At 44.3% G+C, this 18320-nt stretch overlaps 1 long non-coding RNA gene across 1 annotated transcript in view; it reads right to left on the bottom strand.

Annotated features, from left to right (window-relative positions):
- LOC132659591 (uncharacterized) overlaps window positions 1-18320 on the bottom strand; it is a 65808-nt gene that overhangs the window by 27873 nt on the left and 19615 nt on the right. The window contains exon 2 of the long non-coding RNA XR_009600166.1: window positions 1984-2364. This is a non-coding gene — a long non-coding RNA (uncharacterized LOC132659591). The remainder of the gene's footprint in view (window positions 1-1983; window positions 2365-18320) is intronic.

An 18320-nucleotide genomic window follows, 5' to 3' on the forward strand; every position in this document is an offset into this window, starting at 1 on the left:
AGTTGACTGTGTTATGTGGGTCTATTTCTGGGCCCTCCATTCTGTCCCACTGATCTATTTTTCTATTTCTGGGCTCTCCATTCTGTCCCACTGATCTATTTGTCTATTTGGCTCAACATTGTTCTCTTTCAGTTTCGTGTTGGCTCTACTGGGCCATAAAAATGTCTCTCCATATAAATTTAAGAATTGGTTTGTTGATATACACAAAATAACTTGCTGGAGTTTTTACTAGGATTACCTTGAACTTATAGATAAAGTTGAAAAGAACTGACTTCTGACAGTGTTGTGTCTTCCTTATCCATGAATATGGAATATCTCTCCATTTTTTTTTTTGATGGAGATAGGTTTCATCATGGTTTGACATCTTTGATATCTTTCATCAGAGCTTCATAGTTTTCCTCATATAGATCTTGTACATATATACTTTGCTAGATTTGTACCTAAATATTACATTTTTTTATTGTGCTACTAGGGGCCTCCTCTGTCTCTTTCCTTTTATTTCAATCTATGAAAATCCTACCCAACCATCAGCTACCAAGTTGAATCTCAGCTCTGCACCTGTATGCAGTGTGTTCCTGGGCAAGTGATTTAACACTTTTTGACCCTCAGTTTCCTCACCTGTAAGATGGCAGAAATAATAAGTATTTTGAAGTATTGTTAGGATTAGTAAGATCAAGGGTAGGCTCAATGCCTGTCACTGAACAGGCCCTCTGCTAAATGGTAGTGGTTATTAGTATCATTGTTCTAATATATTTCAAATGCCACCTCTTCCATGATGCTGCTCCTCATTGCTTCATCCAAAACCCATACCCACTGCATCTTTCTCATAGAATTCCTGCATGGTAATAGACACTGAGGAAACTAAGGGACTAGGGAAGGTGGGAAGATAAAAAAAATCTTCAGTAAAAAAAGAAAATTGAAAGTTATTCAATAATAGACTAGTGATTTAATGAATAAACCCAGGAGGAAAATGGGTTTCATCTCGTGATAATGTGAATTGGGAAGGTATTGTTTGAAGCACAGAAGAACAGTACTGTAATTAATTAATGGTGTCTACTATGGGCAATGAACCCTATGTAATGTATTTGCCAGTGATGAAATAAACTATAGATCTATAGGATATTATTAGCTGGATGTGACTGCCAGAGAAATTTGATCAAAACTCTTCATTCCATAGGTGAAGAAATTACAGTGTATATTAAAATGTACAGCTGTATAAAATTTCTTCCCTCCTTCCTTCTTTTCTTTCTTTTTCCTGTCATTTGATTATTTCTTTAAATGCATACAGCTGTGTCCCAGAGGAAGTTATATAGTTCTCAACTACAATTCCAATCTGCATCTAGCTCTTTCTTCCTCAAGTGAAACCTCAGAATGTTCTAGAAGCTTGGAATCTAGAAAGAAGAAATATGTTGCTCCAGAACATAGTGAATGCTTACCAGGGTCTCAAGAAAAACAAATAATGTATAAAACCATCAAATGAACAGAGCGTGTGAGTTGCTCCTGCAGAAGAAGGATGAGAGGAGAGGTTACAAGGGAGAAGGACCCCCTGGCTCATGAGAATCTAAAGCCTGTCATCAAAATCTAGTGTCTGGGTACTTCGACAAGAGAGGACTCAGGACCCATGAGGACTGTTGGTACAAGTGTGGGAGATTCAGGATGCCAGCAGGTGACCTCATTGTCCTGAGACTTGGTTTCCTTGGGAGTTTAAGAGCTTATGGAGGAGGAATCGTGCTACAAGTGAGGTCATCCACACGTTGCCTCCCTGAGTTGAAGCCACCGTCTATGAAACAACTCAGATGATCGAGCATTTTACCTATGTCAGCATTTGGTTCTCTCAACAGCCTTCTGAGGTGCAAAACGTTATCTCCATTTTACCTATAAAAACTGAGGTTTAGGTAAGTGAGTTCCCAGGACAACACAAACAGTGGCAGAGCCAAGAAGTGCATGCAGGGAGTCTGACTCCAAATCCTTACACCACCCCACCTTGTTTGATAGGCCAGGCCTTCCATATGTGCTGTGAGTGGTTTGAACAGAGTTCGGGCTCCACTCCAAGCATGAAGGAGCTGTCCTCTTGAACTCCGGTCCTCTCGGACCCTAGGGTTTTGTTTCCTCCGTTGCCGAGGCCAGGTCTCTGAGAAGAATATCCCTACTCTAACTCCTCCTGATGATCCCACTGGAGAGTCCCTGCTTCCTGAAGGAGAGTTCCACGAGGAAGGTGAAAACCTGAAGCCCCATTTGCCATCAGGCCTCGCATGGCTGTGCGGCACTGGCGGTCCATTCGGAGCCAGTCAGCTCTCGCTTGCTGAGTTTTGTTGGTTATGCATCCTCTGCAGGGTCCAACCGTATTAAATTGCTTCAAGCAGCCTATAAAATAAAGACAATTGCAATGCCATGAGGAATAGTGTATCCCCAACCATAAATAAATTAGGGCTCTAATTCCATCAAGGCATGTGGGTGACATCACACGCCGTGAGAGCGGAGCTTTCACGGACTGTTCACAGCACCACAAATCTAAGATGGAATTACCGTCTTCGTTTATTTACATCTTCTGGTGGCTGGATTGCTGTGACAGATGATCTCTGGAAAGTCTAGTCCCTCCAGATTATGACCTCATGTCCTGCTCTTCTCCCCGCTTGCTTTTCCCTCCCCTACTCTCCCTCTCTCTCCCACCCACTTTCCTCTCTTGTTTCTCTCTCTCATATCCCTAAGCATTTCCCTCATTGTGTTTTATTTTCTCCTTGGTCTTGATAAAGAATGGAAGGAGGGAAGCACCTAGCACCAGGAAAAGATGGCAAATTCCAGACGTGGGGGAGGATCAGGAGGAATGAACATTTCCTACAGCCGTGATTTGTGGCATTGCCCCAGGGCCATTTATCCATGACCTCTCTGGGGACATATAGCCTTTCCTTGCTTAAAATTTCAATTTAATTAAATCCACTAGGTGTGTTCTTAGATGTCAACCATGTCCTAGGCAATGTGGGGCAGTTAGAACCATATGGAACCAAGGAATTTCAGAAGTAGACAGGCTTTCAGCAGTCTCTGAGTGAGTTCGACTCCTCGTTTTACAAATGAGTGACTCAAGGCCCAGAGAAGTAAGGTGGCTAATTAATGACAGAGCCGCGTCTAGACTGCAGAAAGAGTGAGAAACCTTAGCAATGTCCGCCTGGGCCTTACAGCCTCGTCGGAGAAGAAAGGCATCTTCAAAAGAGTTACCTAATAACATGAGAGAGCACATAATCAGAGCCAAACCGAGGATTACAAAAATTGAATTTGACGGAGAAAGGAAGTGATATGGGTAGGCAAGTTTGGGACAAATTTCACAGAGAAAGCAGCAGTTGGGTTGGAGGCTGAAGGGTAGAAGGGGTCTCACTTGGCAGAGATCAGAAGGGAGAACATTATAGGCAGAGAGACAGCCTGTGCCATGGAATAAACCTGGGGGCTGGAGGAAGCATTGCCTGGACACAAGTTCACTGGAACCCCAGTGAGAAAGGCGGGTCAATATCCAAGTATCAAAACTTGATGGAGCCACTGGACCCTGGGACTTAACCCTGAAGTCAGCTGAGGGTACTGGAAGTTCTTGAATAAGAAACGATAAACAAAAAGCATGTTTTAGAGCTTTGCTATGCAAAATGTGGTCTAGAGATAACTAGCATCAGCTTTACCCCACCTTGGAGCTTTTCTAGAAAAGCCCAATCTCAGTCCCACCCCAGGCCTACCAAATCAGAATTACAGCATAACTAGATGCCCATGACTCACCAGGCACATTAACCTTTGTGAAGCTCTGCTTTAAGAAAACTGGCCTAGTGTGAAGGCCGCTTCTGGGTTGTTCTAGAGTTGTACTCTCGTGTTGCCAGTTTTTTCCTGATCAAGGTTGACTTAGCAAATGTTATTAATACTCAGAAATTCTTGCAAAATGAGAGAAACCAATTAACTTTTCACATCAAATGTGGTATTCATGAATATTGTTTAACAATTGATGAAGATGACAACATTAGATTTTTAAACACAAACATTTCTTCGTTTCCATTTTGCTGTTCTCTTTTTGGATTTTAGAGCCCATGGACTTTCCTCCAATCATCAGATATTCTCTGAGCCCTTGAAAAGCTCTTAGGCATTTGTATCTGATGGATAAAACAGACTGTGATGGGTCCTACAGGAGTAGGGACCCCCATACAACTCCAGGCAGCTTCTGGGGGGGCCATGGTAAGACCCTGCAGGAAAGATGAGAGTCCCTGCTGCATCCAAGACCCTCATTCCATGCTGCCAGACATTAAGGCAGCACTCAGTCCTGGAGTTTGATTCACTAAGGCTTTAAGGCTCTTCCCCAGATCCTGGTCCTGCCTGGGCCCAGGTGGTAGATGGAGCCAGCGATGACCCCATGAGCCCACAGGATGGGAGCTTAGAACTGGAATTAAGCAGATTTAAAGAAAATACATAAAGTCATATGTGTGTGTACCTGCATGTATAGACCAAGATGAGTACTTGCTCTATTTTCTTTAAAAAGGAAAAAAGTACTCTCCTCCCAGGGCCTCCTCCAGCAGGGAGGAGAGAGTGCATTGCTTGAGGTAAGCCACAAGTGAAAGTGCAAAGAGTCAAAGGAGTCTTTCAACCCCTCAACTCTAGACTGACACTGACGTAGACCAATGCTCCCACCACCACCACCAAACCACAAAATATGTGCCGAGTCTGGGTCAGAGCTTCCTCTCCCAGAGACCATCACGAAGTGCTTGGGGTGTGCTGTCAAAGGCAGAAATTCCACCAGGGTGCCCTCTGTAGCGGCTGACTTGCTACACGGGGTCGCCCAGTGATGAACAGGCCTGTGGGGCTAGAGGGGGTGTCTGTCTGCCTCTCTCTCCACAGGAGGTCTATGCAGGGGTGGGGAATACGAGGATCTGCTTAGAGTCTAGTCCTCAGTCAGCCCCCTCAGTGGGAGGCATTCTCTGAAGCTCTGGGTCCCTTGGCTTCACCTCCTGTCAGAGAGACGGCCACAATGAGGAATCTTCTGTGTCAATGGGAACCTTGCTGGGAGCCTCCTCTCTTAATTTCATCTTTTTAAACTAAGATTTAATTCACGAAATCCACACTTTTAAACAATGTGCTGTTAGGGACTTCCCTGGTGGTCCAGTGGCTAAAACTCCAGGCTCCCAATGTAAGGGGCCCTGACCAGGTTTGATCCCTGGTCAGGGAACTAGATCTTACATGCTGCAACCAAAGATCCTGCATGCCACAACTATGATCTCCGGCACAGCAAATAAATAAAATAAATATTTTTTAAAAAACTAAACAAAGTGTACTAGTCAATGTTTAGTATATTCCCAAGATCATACCATCATCACCATCTAATTCCAGAATATTTTCATCACCCTCAAAAAGAAACCCATGCCCCTCAGCAATCATTCCCCGTTCCTCACTCCTCTCAGCCTCCAGCAACTGTTAATCTGGTTTCTGTCTCTATGGATTTGCCTTTTCTGGGCATTTTGTGTCAATGGAATCACACACTATGTAGCCATTTGTGTGTGGCTTCTCTTCCCTTTTATTTTGCCACAAGCCAACTTGTCTCAGTAATTTCTTATGAAGGTCTCGAAGTTACTAGCCTGAGAAAGATGGTAATAGTCCTGGAGAAAGTTCTCCTAAGAAAAGCCATTGGCCTTTATCTTTTTTCAAGTGTTTCTCAGGGCTGTTCCTCCAGACCCCACATCCTTGTTGGTATTCACCTTTACTGAGGGCCAGGTCAACGCAAGTGACTACATTTCAGTTGAGGGCTGAGGACCAAGTCCTGTGCTTACAATACAAAGCAAAGGTTGGCCTCTGGTACAGAAATTAGCTCTGCTCAGAAACATCCCACCTCACTGTAGACATTTCATAACATTTGAATGGCCCTTGAGTCTGAGTGAACTCCAGGAGTTGGTGATGGACAGGGAGGCCTGGCGTGCTGCAATTCATGGAGTCGCAAAGAGTCAGACGCAACTGAGCGACTGAACTGAACTGAACTGAACTGACAGTATAAAGAAGGCATGCTCAGTTGCTCATAACTAAGGGGAAAGTGGGGTAACAGGCTAGTCCAAGGTCACACAGGTAAGAAGCAGGAAATGGAGATTTCAAATTCAGGACTCATGTTCCAGGGCTTTCCCCATCAGCTGCTTTCCAGTTTCTTAATGGTTCAGATGGCACCTGTGTAGACTAACCCACTAATCCTGTGGTCCTTATCCCTCCCCCCAAATTCATCCCCCACCACCAGAAAACCATCCTGGGGAAAAGGAAGTGAGCTGACAAACAGACTCTTCCTTTTCTTTCTCCCCCCATCCTCCCTCACTGAGCTCCCCTCTTTCCACACCCTGCAATTGCATGAGAGGTCACCGACATTGCTCACAGTCCCATCAGCATTGAGGCCAAATGCTCAGTTTTCCAACTTTCTGACTGTGATCTTGAGAAAGTTATTGAACTTGTATCTCAGTGTCTTCCTTTTACAAGTGAGGATAATATTCATACCTACCTTCAAGGCTGACAGTTGACATGTATAAAGAGATTTGAACAATACCTGGTATGTGGTAAGCATTCAATAAATGATAGATTTCATTTGGTACCATATGTATTTGTATTTCTCACACTGCTGAGTAAAAAACTGTGCATACTAAGTCTTGAATGAAAGAGATGTTCATAAATATGACAGGAAAGAAGAAAGGAAGGAAGGAAGGAAAAGGAAGGCAAGGAAGGGGGGGCAGAAAGGGATTTATAGTAGCCTCTAACTGCAGAACAGGAGCCTTCCGGGGTGGTCCAGTGGTTAAGACTCCACACTTCACCCGCACAGCATGCAGTTCAATCCCTGTTTGGGGAACTAAGATCCCACATACCACACAATGAGACCACAAAAAAAAAAAATCAAAATTAAACACAGAACAATCTGAAGCTAAGTTTTCTTTCATCTTTTAAAATAGCGTCATATTCATGCCAAGAGAAAATTCCTGCAGTGCAGAAAAGACAAATCCATTGGCAATTATGAAGTTCACTTGAAGTCGCAGACAGAAAGGCTAGGCTGTGTCCTCTTTGTTGGTCAACTCTGTGACAGGGCTGGTGAATCAATACTCAGTCCTTTAAAGTGCACTCTCATAACTAAAGCTGCCTGATTACATCAATTGCCATTTTATTAGATTCTGATTTCAGCATCCTAAGGGCTTGGCTTATTTCATCCTCTGCGTTGGCTGGCTATCAAGTTCTCTGTTGGCTTTATCTTACTTTTCTCTCTTTGTGATCTTCCTAGTGAAGTTTGATGTTCTCACTTCTAAAATGCACAGCATTTCCTCACGTCAGTATTAGGACTGCTTATTTGCTGACTTCCTTCTAGCTTACCCACCCTCATGTTGGGCAACGTTCTCAGCATCTGGTGAGAAGACGATAGGGGCAGGAGGAGGTGATGTTACGAGAGGACTGAGATTCAACCAACGAGGAGGTTCTTTCTCTTGATTTTTCCTCCATTTACTTGGTTTCCCGGTTCCCAATGCAGCACCCAGAGACAGCACTGGATGACAAGCCTAAACTGGGCAAGACCAGCCACGGAAGCCTCCACACCCTCCATGCAACTCTCTCAGAAGACATCTGTGTTATGAGGAGCCTTTAAGTAGCCATATTTGGGCCTTAATGGCCCACTCTTCCCACTGTGCCAGAACTGTAAGAGCTGATTGGACCAGGAGAAGACACCTAATCAACACCCAATCTAAAAAATAATCCGTACCCATCAGATTCTTTTCCTATGGCCTTCGAACCAGGAAATGACAAGGGCCGGATGTAGCCATAAGGCTACAACATAAAGTTTGTGATGTAAAAATAAACCAGAGAAGCCATGATAACCTAGTATAAGCCAAAGTTACATGGAAGCAAAATTTATAAGTAACAGAAGCCAGACTCAAAGAGTTATCAGCAGAATGGAGAAGATATACCAAAAGATTCAGAAATACAGTGAGTTGGAGCAACCAGGCCATTAATGAAAGAGACAAGTTTATAGAACGTTAAATCTCAGGGTTGGGGTGGGGTTAGGGGTGGACTCTCTGGTGGCTCAGACAGTAAAGAATCTGCCTGCCATTCAGGAAACCTGAGTTCAATCCCTGGGTCAGAAAGATCTCCTGGAGAAGGGAATGGCAACCCACTCCAGTATTTTTGCCTGGAGAATTCCTTGGACAGAGGAGCCTGGCAGATCAAAGTCCATGGGGTCAGACATGAAGAGCTGGACACAACTGAGTGACTAACACACACAAGCTCATCTCAGAGCAGCCCCCATAGACCTTTATTTTTAAAGTACTTATGTGTATTTTATCATTTTGTATCTAAAATTTCCTAGTTTTGTTTTTTTTTAATTTTTTAAATGAAGTATGGTTGAGTTACAATCTTATATTAGTTTCAGGTGTATAACATAATGATTCAATATTTTTATAGATTATACTCCACTTAAAGTTATTATAAAAATATTGGCTATGTTCCCTGTGCTGTACATTACATCTTTGTATCTTATGTATTTTATCCCTAGTAGTATGTACCCCTTAATCCCCTTCCCCTATTTTGTCCCTCCCCCTACTCCTCTCCCCACTGGTAACCATTAGTTTGTTCTCTGTATCTATGAGTTCGTTTCTGTTTTGTTATACTCAGATACCTTGGTTTTTAAAAAGGATTCAAATAAGGCAAAAGCCCTTAAAGTAACAAGTGAAAGTATGCTGCAAATCCTCTCTCCCTAAAGAAAAGCACCATTAATTTTTTCCAAAATAGTCTATGCACGTGAAAACACAATTCACGCTCTTTCAAGGGGGAAAAAAAAAGTACACACGCAAATGGGCAGCTTAGGGTGGTTTTTTTTTTCTTTAATTTTTGAGCATGTTGTGAACCTTCTCCCCGATGGGTATAAACAGATTCACTTCAACTTTTTTCAATAACCACACAGGATCCCATTGTGTGGATTATGGAATTACAATTATTTATTTAACTAATTCCCTAATGATTCATCATTAGGGGGTTTCCAACTTTATGCTATTATAAACAATGTAATGAATGTATCTATTTCTTCCCCAATTGTATGAGTATTTCCAAAGGATAAATTCCTATCTGTGGAACTTCTGGTTCAAAGGATATGTACATTCTTATTTTTATAAACAAGACCAAATCGCTTTCCAAAAAATGTGCCAATTTACTCTTCCATTCCAGCATAGAAGTGTCTATTTCCTGCACACATTTGCCAAATGGGTATTAGCAGTATCTGTCATATTCCCTACTCTGATAGAAAATTTTAAAAGTTGCTATTGTTTTACTTTGCCTTATATGTGATTGGAGAGACTGAGAATATTTTTTAAATTAATTTATAAGTAACAATTAATTATTGTTTTGTATAATTAATATAATATACATCAATATATTGTTTTATATAATTATATAATAATTAAAGTAACAATTATTTTAATTGGAGGATAATTACTCTACAATAGTATGGTGGTTTTTGCCAGACATCGACGTGAATCAGCCACGGGTGCACATGTGTCCCCTCCCCTCCCCCATCCTGAACCCCCTCCCTCCTCCCTCCCCATCCCATCCCTCTGGGCTGTCCCAGAGCGCTGGCTTTGAGTGCCCTGCCTCATGCATTGAACTTGCACTGGTCATCTATTTTACATATGGTAATATACATGTTTTAATGCTATTCTCTCAAATCATCCCACCCTCACCTTCTCCCACCTAGTCCAAAAGTCTGTTCTTTACATCTGTGTCTCTTTTGCTGCCTTGCATAAGACTTAAACATGTGTAACTTACCTTCTATTGAGTTCTTCTGCAAGATTCTGTAAATGTTCTTTTCCCATTTTCTAATGAGTTGATGGGTTTTCCCCTACTCAGAATATACATATTCAAAGAATTATACAGATATCTGTGCTAGGAAACATTTCTAAACTGTTTAGTATATCCAGAGAGCATACCATTTCCAACAAGTAAGGCTTCATGGGTCTTCATGGTAACAAGGTGGATAGTTTATGCAGTAGAAGTACCATTAATATTGTCTATCAGACTGAACTTGGGGGATTGCCTGGTGGTCCAGTGGTTAGAGCTTCGTGCTTTCACTGCCCAGGACATGGGTTCAATTCCATGTCAGAGAACTCAGATCATGGAAGTTGCAGACCAACCAAAAGAACCACCAGAAGCAACAAAACCTGAACCTCAGCATGAGAGACATCAATAATAAGAATGCTTTGCAATGATATACTACCTTGGATTCAAGGAAGGAGCACTTCAACACAGACACCACCTTGTGACACAGAAGCAGACTGGACAATGACACAAAACCAGGACGGAACACTGCCCTGGACACCTCTGCTTTACAAAGAGCATTAGGGAGCTTGGGCGAGGCGGCATTAACCACCGGAGCATGGCTGCTATCATCCACTTCTGTAATACCTCACTTACTGTTTCTACTGAAGTGCTCGGGTTAGCTATTTAATAAATTGTGTATTCTATTCCATCGTGTAAGTTTGGATCTGCTCCATTAATCTTTTGCTGTCCTCACAAAGACCCAAGAATCCTATTTTATTAAGGGATGATACCGTGACCAGGGCAAAAATATGTGAATTAGGAGGCTGGGGTGAGGCAGAAACAAAGAAGACCAGCCAACACTTCCATTTACGCAAAAAGAAGAGGGGTCATATTCTAATCCCATGGTGCCCAAGACCAGACACTTGATAAATATTTGTTAGTTCAATGGAAATTTTGACGGTGAAAGTCCCCCATGAAAACAAGGGATAAAAATGTAAAGCTGAAACTTGAAGTAAAAACCAAGCATAAACAGGTTCATTCATATTTTATCCTTGGGCAACAGTTCTTCCCTAGGGTACACTGTTTTTTTCCTTCTACTGGTTTTCAGTTTCTTCCTTCTGCAACGTACACTTGCTTCTCCTTCTATGGGTTGTGTGAGACCAAAGGTATTACCAACTACTGCTCAGTTTCACTGTGACCAATGATTGCACCCTTTCAAAGCACCAGCTGACTGGGGGCTTGTTCTGGCAGCCCCGTAGTCCAAAAGGCCTGCCTCGATGGCTCTGTAGCTTTCTCCAGGGCACATGACTGAAAACATGCCTTTCCCAAGGAGGAAAATATGTAAGCTTTAGTTCTCAAGTTATGTTTCATGTTTACAACGGTCTTCTCATCATCGTTAGTTGGATTAAATTTAGTGATTACAAAGATTTTTGTTTTTATCAATAATACCCTTGATCTTGAAAAACAAGGGCAATTTAAATAGACCCAGATGCTCTAAATTCCACCACATGTTTATTGCATGTTTTTAATTGCATTGTATTTGAGGCTGTCATTTAAATCAATTAAATGTGAATGTTATTCCTATGGCCACGTTTCCTCGACTTCTCACACTAACCCTTTGCTGTTTCTAGTCATTTGGTTGCAAAATCCTGGAAGAGAAATGATTAATGGTAATTGTTATGTTCTCCCCCACACTTCTATGAAACAGGTATATCCTCCAACCAAAGCCCACATGGAGCTGAAACATAACCCCAGGGAAAATTCCCTTGGCCCTGCAAAGTCACTGGATTTTAAGTCACTGCTCTCTTTTTATCCCCTTTCAATGAAAGATCTATCCCCCTTGAAAATGCATCAGTTAGTTTCATTATTATCACTACGATTATCACAGACTCTTTCTGTCAATGTAATTCAACCAGGACTTGCTGTGTGTCTGCTGAGCCTATAAACATGTCCTCCATCTGTAAATCAAAGCAGCTTCAGTGATGTTGGTCACGCGATGGTGAATTTTGGTGGGAGAGCAAAGAGGAGTGGGAACAAAAGGCATGAAATAAGAAAATAGAAGGCTATGTGGACAAAATAAGGAGAAGGCAGCTTGGCTTGAAGGGACATGAATTGAATCCTGACCTTCACATCAATCAGGGACCCTGGGCATGTCATTTAACTCTGTCTGAATTTTATTAGTAGTTTTCTCACCTGTGAAATAAGTGAGCAGGTAAATCCTGTATGAGAAACCACCCCTCCTGACATGTTGCATGGATGTTTCTGCAATGGACCTGAACAGGGCCAGACTGCCTCCTGTTTGTGCAACGCATGGCCTTCTTTGAGAGCCGAGCTTCTTCCTGGGTCCCTCAAGTCTTGCAGATTAAGGGGGAGCCTGAGATGTTGGCCAGAACCAGGGGAGGGCTAGGATGTAGAGGGGGCCCACCTGGATGGTACTGGGGATCTGGTGCTAAGAAGGAAAGTCAGCAAGGGGCCTGCCCAAACCTTGGGATGAGGCCGAAGGAGTGAATCTCTCTGTGGGACCCTCCTGGGAATGAGACAGGGCTGAAGGGACGGGATTTCTTAAAGCTTGACCAATTTTTACTCTTACACTCTTGCTTTCTGGTTTATCTCCCTTTTGCCCTCTTTTAAGAAGAGTTCTTAAAGAAATTCCAGTTGTCACAGCTGAGCTAAGGCAAGTTGAGAAGAGGATTTGTATCTAGTGGGGCTGGGCCATTAGAATAGCAGCCCCCACCCTTGGGGTCAACCAGGCAGGAGCAGTAGGGATCAGGAAGAGAGAGCCCCAGGGACCACTCACACTGCAGACCAGGGCCTCTTGGTCCCAGCTGTTCCTTCCACCTGGAGAATCTCCTTCCACAGCTAAACCCTTTTGGAGTTTTATTTTACCACAAAAGGCAGAATTCTGTTGCATTCTTTCCAAGTCTCACACCCCAGATATCCCAGTCTTTGATACCCCAGTTGGCTAACAACCCCTGTCTCATGCTTAGCTGGATCAAACACTCTGAACTGTTTTTAGCAGTGGTGAAGGGTCCCATGAGCCATCCACACTCTCTCCCAGGTCCCCAGATGACCCATGAAGTGAAGTGAAGTGAAGTCGCTCAGTCATGTCCGACTCTTTGCGACCCCATGGACTGCAGCCTGCCAGGCTCCTCTGTCCATGGGATCTTCCAGGCAACAATACTGGAGTGGGCTGCCATTTCCATCTCCAGGGGATCTTCCCAACCCAGGGATCAAACCCAGGTCTCCCGCATTGCAGGCAGATGCTTTTGCCGTCCGAGCCACGAGGGAAGCCCATAGCACATACTAACTAGCTAAGAAAGGTGCAGCCTGTGGTCTGAAAGAGCATTTCTCTGGTTTCTGTGCTCAAAGGTTGACTTCATCATCTCAGATTTAGCTCCAATCAATAGTGCAGAGCAGCCCACATGACTCTTCTTTTGTGATGTAAAGAGCTGGATAACCATGAATGGACACCAAGGCTGGGACCCTGTTCAAGAAGTTAATTTGCTGTCAGGGGTCAAGTGCCTTCCACTGGATGTCAAAAGGCCACTTAAAGATCAGTGTGAAACCCTTTGTCTTCTGTTTGCTGGCTAAGTGCTCCACCAAGCATGGTAAACGGGACTCAGGGTTCCAGCAGTCTGCTTCCAACTCTTTAAGCTCAAATTGTAATAATAACAGCAGCTAGCATGTTTGCTTGTTTATTTTTTCAGAACATAATGCATGCCAGACATAGATTATCTCATAAACTCCTCAGAATAAATGTATGCATTCGGTCTTATTTTCCTTATTTTGATAAGAAAACAGATTCAGAGAAAGTGATCCACCCAGAGTTACATAGCTGGTGAGCCGGGGAGGCCAGACACACACACAAGCTTGGCTGCCTCACCACGAAGCCACACTGTAACAGTGGCTGGTCCTCATTAAGTTTCTTGTGGTCCCTGGGACCAGACACCAACAGCGGCTGGCTAAATAAATAAATACAGAAATAAGGGGGTATGGAGAGGGCTTAGCATTTACTGGAAGATTTCTAGAAGAGCCCTCAGAATCCAGTGAAGAGCTCTGCCCCCAGGCCAGAAGGAAACAGGGTGGCTGGGGGCCTTTCCCTTCAGGGCGCTTGGTGCCAGCTCTCATCTTCAGTGGCTCCAAGTGACACCCTAGGAAAAAGAAGTCAGGCTATCCCAGCGTAGCCAGGTGTACATCTGGATCAATTAGCTTTGCCCAACAGGTCAGGGGCAAGAGGAGACACAAGGGTACCAGGAAGGGACAGGGGTACCCCCAGCTTCTCATGTGGGTGTCATTCTCCTCCCTGGCAACTGATGGGTGATAAATGAACAGATTATCTACAGAAAGGTGGGCACAGGGCCAAGAAGGAGCTGTTCCAGTGCCCTTCTCTGCTTCTGTGCGTGCCTCGGACCCCTCATATCATTTTGGACTGTAACAAAGTCCGAGAGGCCCATTTTCGAGGCACTGTAGAAATAATTCTCTTTGCTAGCTAAGGAAAAAAAATAAAATGAGGACATCAGTGCCAGATGTGTGCGTTGTGTATTGAGCATAATAGCAGCAAGCAGATTTGTCTGCGGCCCGTTTCAGGGGCCAGCTCCACAATCGTGCAACAGCAGTTAGGGCTGAGGCTGGAGGCTGAGGCTGGGGCCCAGGAGTCAGAGGTCTTTGACTGCTCTGCTTTTCAACTCCACCTGACACTCAACTCAGAGCCTGCATGCCTATTCACACATCTGTTCAGCACTCGCCTGCAATCATTTAAGTTTTATTATTGGACTTGTCACCATATTAATGTAGCTGTACATTTAAATTGATTTTAATTGTAAGTTTCCTGAAAAACCTCGAGTTTTCTGCAAGCATTAATTAACCGATGCACTTACATTAAAAACAATTATGTAACCTTAGACCTGCCTTCCTTGCTCACCATGTCAAAAATGGGGGTTTCATGTAATGCATAAAACATGTGGATTAATATTTCACAATTAAGGTCAATTTCCATTTAGAAAGGAAAGATAATTAACTGCCTCTCACCTGCATTCTCCTGACATGTTTCAATTAAGAAAACAATTCTTTATAAACTTTGTAATCTGGATACTCGGAGAACATGTTAATGAAGCTCCCAATAAATAGAATTATTCACAAAATAAATCAGGACCCTTGGCTGCAAAACTAAGATGGCATCTGTTGGCACGTTAAGCCAATAAGGCTGGGGTTTGGGAGAGCTCGCACAAACGCACAGCTGGGTCCTTAAGCAACAGAGGGAAAAAATGTGGGGTTCTCTGGCCTCCACATTCTCCTCACAGTAAGGCGAAGCCCTTCTCACAAAAGTGGAGTTAGGTGCCAAGGCTTTTCCTTCTTCCGCTGCAACTTCCTAGCTGGGTGACTCTGCAAGAGAGATGTGATCTCCATTCCCATTTATTAAATGGGAATAAGCTGTAACTGATGTTTTGATGCTTTTGAATTGTGGCAATGGAGAAGACTCTTGAGAGTCCCATGGACAGCAAGGAGATCAAACCAGCCAATCCTAGAGGAAATCAACCCTGAATACTCATTGGAAGGACTGATACTGAAGCTGAAGCTCCCATACTTTGGCCGCCTGATGGAAAGAACTGACTCATTGAAAAAGACCTTGATGCTGGGAAAGATTGAAGGCAGGAAGAGAAGGGGACCGCAGAGGATGAGATGGTTAAATAGCATCACCGACTCAATAGACATGAATTTGAGCAAGCTCCAAGAGATAGCGGAGGACTGGCATGCTGCAGTCCATGGGGTCGCAAAGAGTCAGACACAACTTACAAGCTGTCGCTCATATTGCTGCTGGAATTGTACATGAGCCAGTATGTGCTTAGCACTGCTGCCGGCCTTCACAGGGTCTCAGTAAAAGGAAGATGCTGCTCTCCTGTTCACTGAGTCCAGGAGGGGAGGTCAAGAGAGTGTGGGGAATCTCTAGCTGCGAAACCCTGGGCAAGCTCATCCCCCTCCCAACCCCCCAACCCTATCTGTGGAGGAAGGTTCTTGGATCCTGTCCTTCTCAGTGGCCCTCCTTGTCTTTGCCCCCGGCTCCCTGATCCCTCATTCCCTCTCACATGCAAGCAGCTTACCTAAAACCCCACACCCACCCATCAAGTTGAGGATGGAAGCTCCTGGAAGCCAAGGATCTCATTCTTTAACAAGGTCTGCTGAAGGTCATGGCAAAAGAGCAAATAAATCCCACAGCCACTGTTGCAACAAGGCTCTGCCTCCTTTCCTTGCCTGGAGAAACCAGCACCAGAAACCCTAGAGAGTTCCTGTTTCAAAGACTCTAAGCCCCTCAGTCCAGTTCAGTCGCTCAGTCATGTCCAACTCTTTGCAAACCCATGGACGCAGCACGCCAGGCTTCCCTGTCCATCACCAACTCCCGGAGCTTGCTCAAACTCATGTCCATCAAGTCGGTGATGCCATCCAACCATCTCATCCTCTGTCATCCCCTTCTCCTCCTGCCTTCAATCTTCCCCAGCATCAGGGTCTTTCCAGTGAGTCAGTTCTTTGCATCAGGTGGTCAAAGTATTGGAGCTTCAGTTTCAGCATCAGTCCTTCCAATGAATATTCAAGACTGATTTCCTTTAGGATTGACTGGTTTGATCTCCTTGCAGTCCAAGGGACTCTCAAGAGTCTTCTCCAACACCACAGTTCAAAAGCATCAATTCTTCAGCACTCAGCTTTCTTTATAGTCCAACTATCACATCCATGACTACTGGGAAAATCCCTCAGGGCTAAGCCCCTCGGGGCTGTTTAATTCTCTAAATGATAGACCTGACCCCTTGAGACACAGAGTCACCCAACAGCATTCACTTCTAGATGTGTGAGCGTAGCAAGATGGGGGAAAGGGAGCCTGGGTCTAGTTCATCACCCCCACCCCCCACCTCTTCCAAGTGACGAGAGGAACTGGGCCCATCCCACCCAGCCTCTCCCACCTTCGTTTCCTTGTCAGTAAGTGGGGTCTGATCACAAGACCGCGTAGGTCCCTTGTGCTCCAGTTATATATAATTCTCTTCTCTCCTCCAGAATCTCTAATTTTATTATTTTCACAAAGTCAAAGACTCGACAGAGGTGTTTGACATTATTTTTCTGAAACAAGACATTTGCCCCAGTTAGACTGGCATTTTGAGGTATGTCTTCGATAATGTATGTGTGTGGTGGGCAAGGGGGCAACGCAGTTCTTTCCCTAACCCATCCATTCCACGTGGCTGTGAGATAGCTCAGTGAGATGAGGCTTCATCCAGGTTCAGTGGCCAGTGAAGTTCCATGGGGCAGATGATAGGGTGGGGCTCAGAACTGAGCCAAGGAGGCTGAGGGACAGGGGTCAGCACCCCTACCTGTGAGGGTGTCAGGTCAGCAGTGATTTGCAAGCATGAGATGGAAAGGCCAGTTTCCCATCATCCTCCACCCCTCAGTAGGCGGTAACCTGTGGAACAGAGACAGGCACTCTGACACACTGGGTTACTTTAGTCCAGATCTCTTTCCAGAATACCTCTGCCTGTTTATTCTGAGCAGAAAGCAGCACTGTTGGGAAAAGGCAATGTTCTGGGCTAAGTTCTCATCATTGCAGAGAGTGCCTCCCTCTGCGTACTAGTCACACCCTCTGCCCCTCCTGGGAGTCCTTCCGCTCACTCTCCTGCCTAACACCAGCACCTGCTGATACCCAGCAGGATGGTAGGAGTGCCTGGGATTTCAAGGCACAGCTCAAAATACTGCCCTCCCCAAGCCCACCCCTAACATGCATCCTCACACAGTACCCCAGAAGCAGCTGTTGTATAAATTCCCTGGCTCCAAGAAGGCTGCAGGGCAGCAAAGAGATGACAGGGAAAGCAGACGGCCTCAGAAAGACAGAATCTGACTATAAGCCAGGAGTCTCAGATTCCCTTGTTCATCCATTCAACAAATGTTTCCTGCAAACCGACAAACCGCCAGGCCTTGGGGACACAGACGTGGGAATAGAGATACGAAAAACACAGATGAGATCGGTGCCATCAGGGAGCTTACACTCTAGTAGGCAGAGAGAGACTATAAAAGAAGTAAATAAGACAGATAATATGGAGGAAAAATACAACAAGGAAGATTCCCACCGGATGGGTCTACAATCTTAAATGGGCAATCAGGGACAGTCTCATTGAGAAGGTAAAACTGGAACAAAGACCTAACACCAGTAAGCTTTCAGCCTGACTCATCGCTGGCTCTCTGGGGGAGCTGGAAAAGTCACTTTCCTTCCCTGGGTTTTCTTGGAAAATAATCAAGAGGATTAATCTAAATCAACTGTAAACATACTTTCCTCTACAGCAGACCTCTTCATTCAAATGAAGAAATACTTACAGCCCCATAAATTAGAATCTCCAGGTAAAAGAAGAGTTACTCAAGCTAAGTCTGAGTAATTTCAAGTAACACTGAATCATTGATTAACATAGTTATATCCCAAGTAATGGGCCTTCCCTGGTAGCTCAGTTGGTAAAGAATCTGCCTGCAATGCAGAAGACTCTGGTTCAATTCCTGAGTCAGTAATATCTGCTGGAGGA

This window comes from Ovis aries, chromosome 3 (genome assembly GCF_016772045.2).
Source record: "Ovis aries strain OAR_USU_Benz2616 breed Rambouillet chromosome 3, ARS-UI_Ramb_v3.0, whole genome shotgun sequence".
Taxonomy (NCBI): Eukaryota; Metazoa; Chordata; class Mammalia; order Artiodactyla; family Bovidae; genus Ovis; species Ovis aries.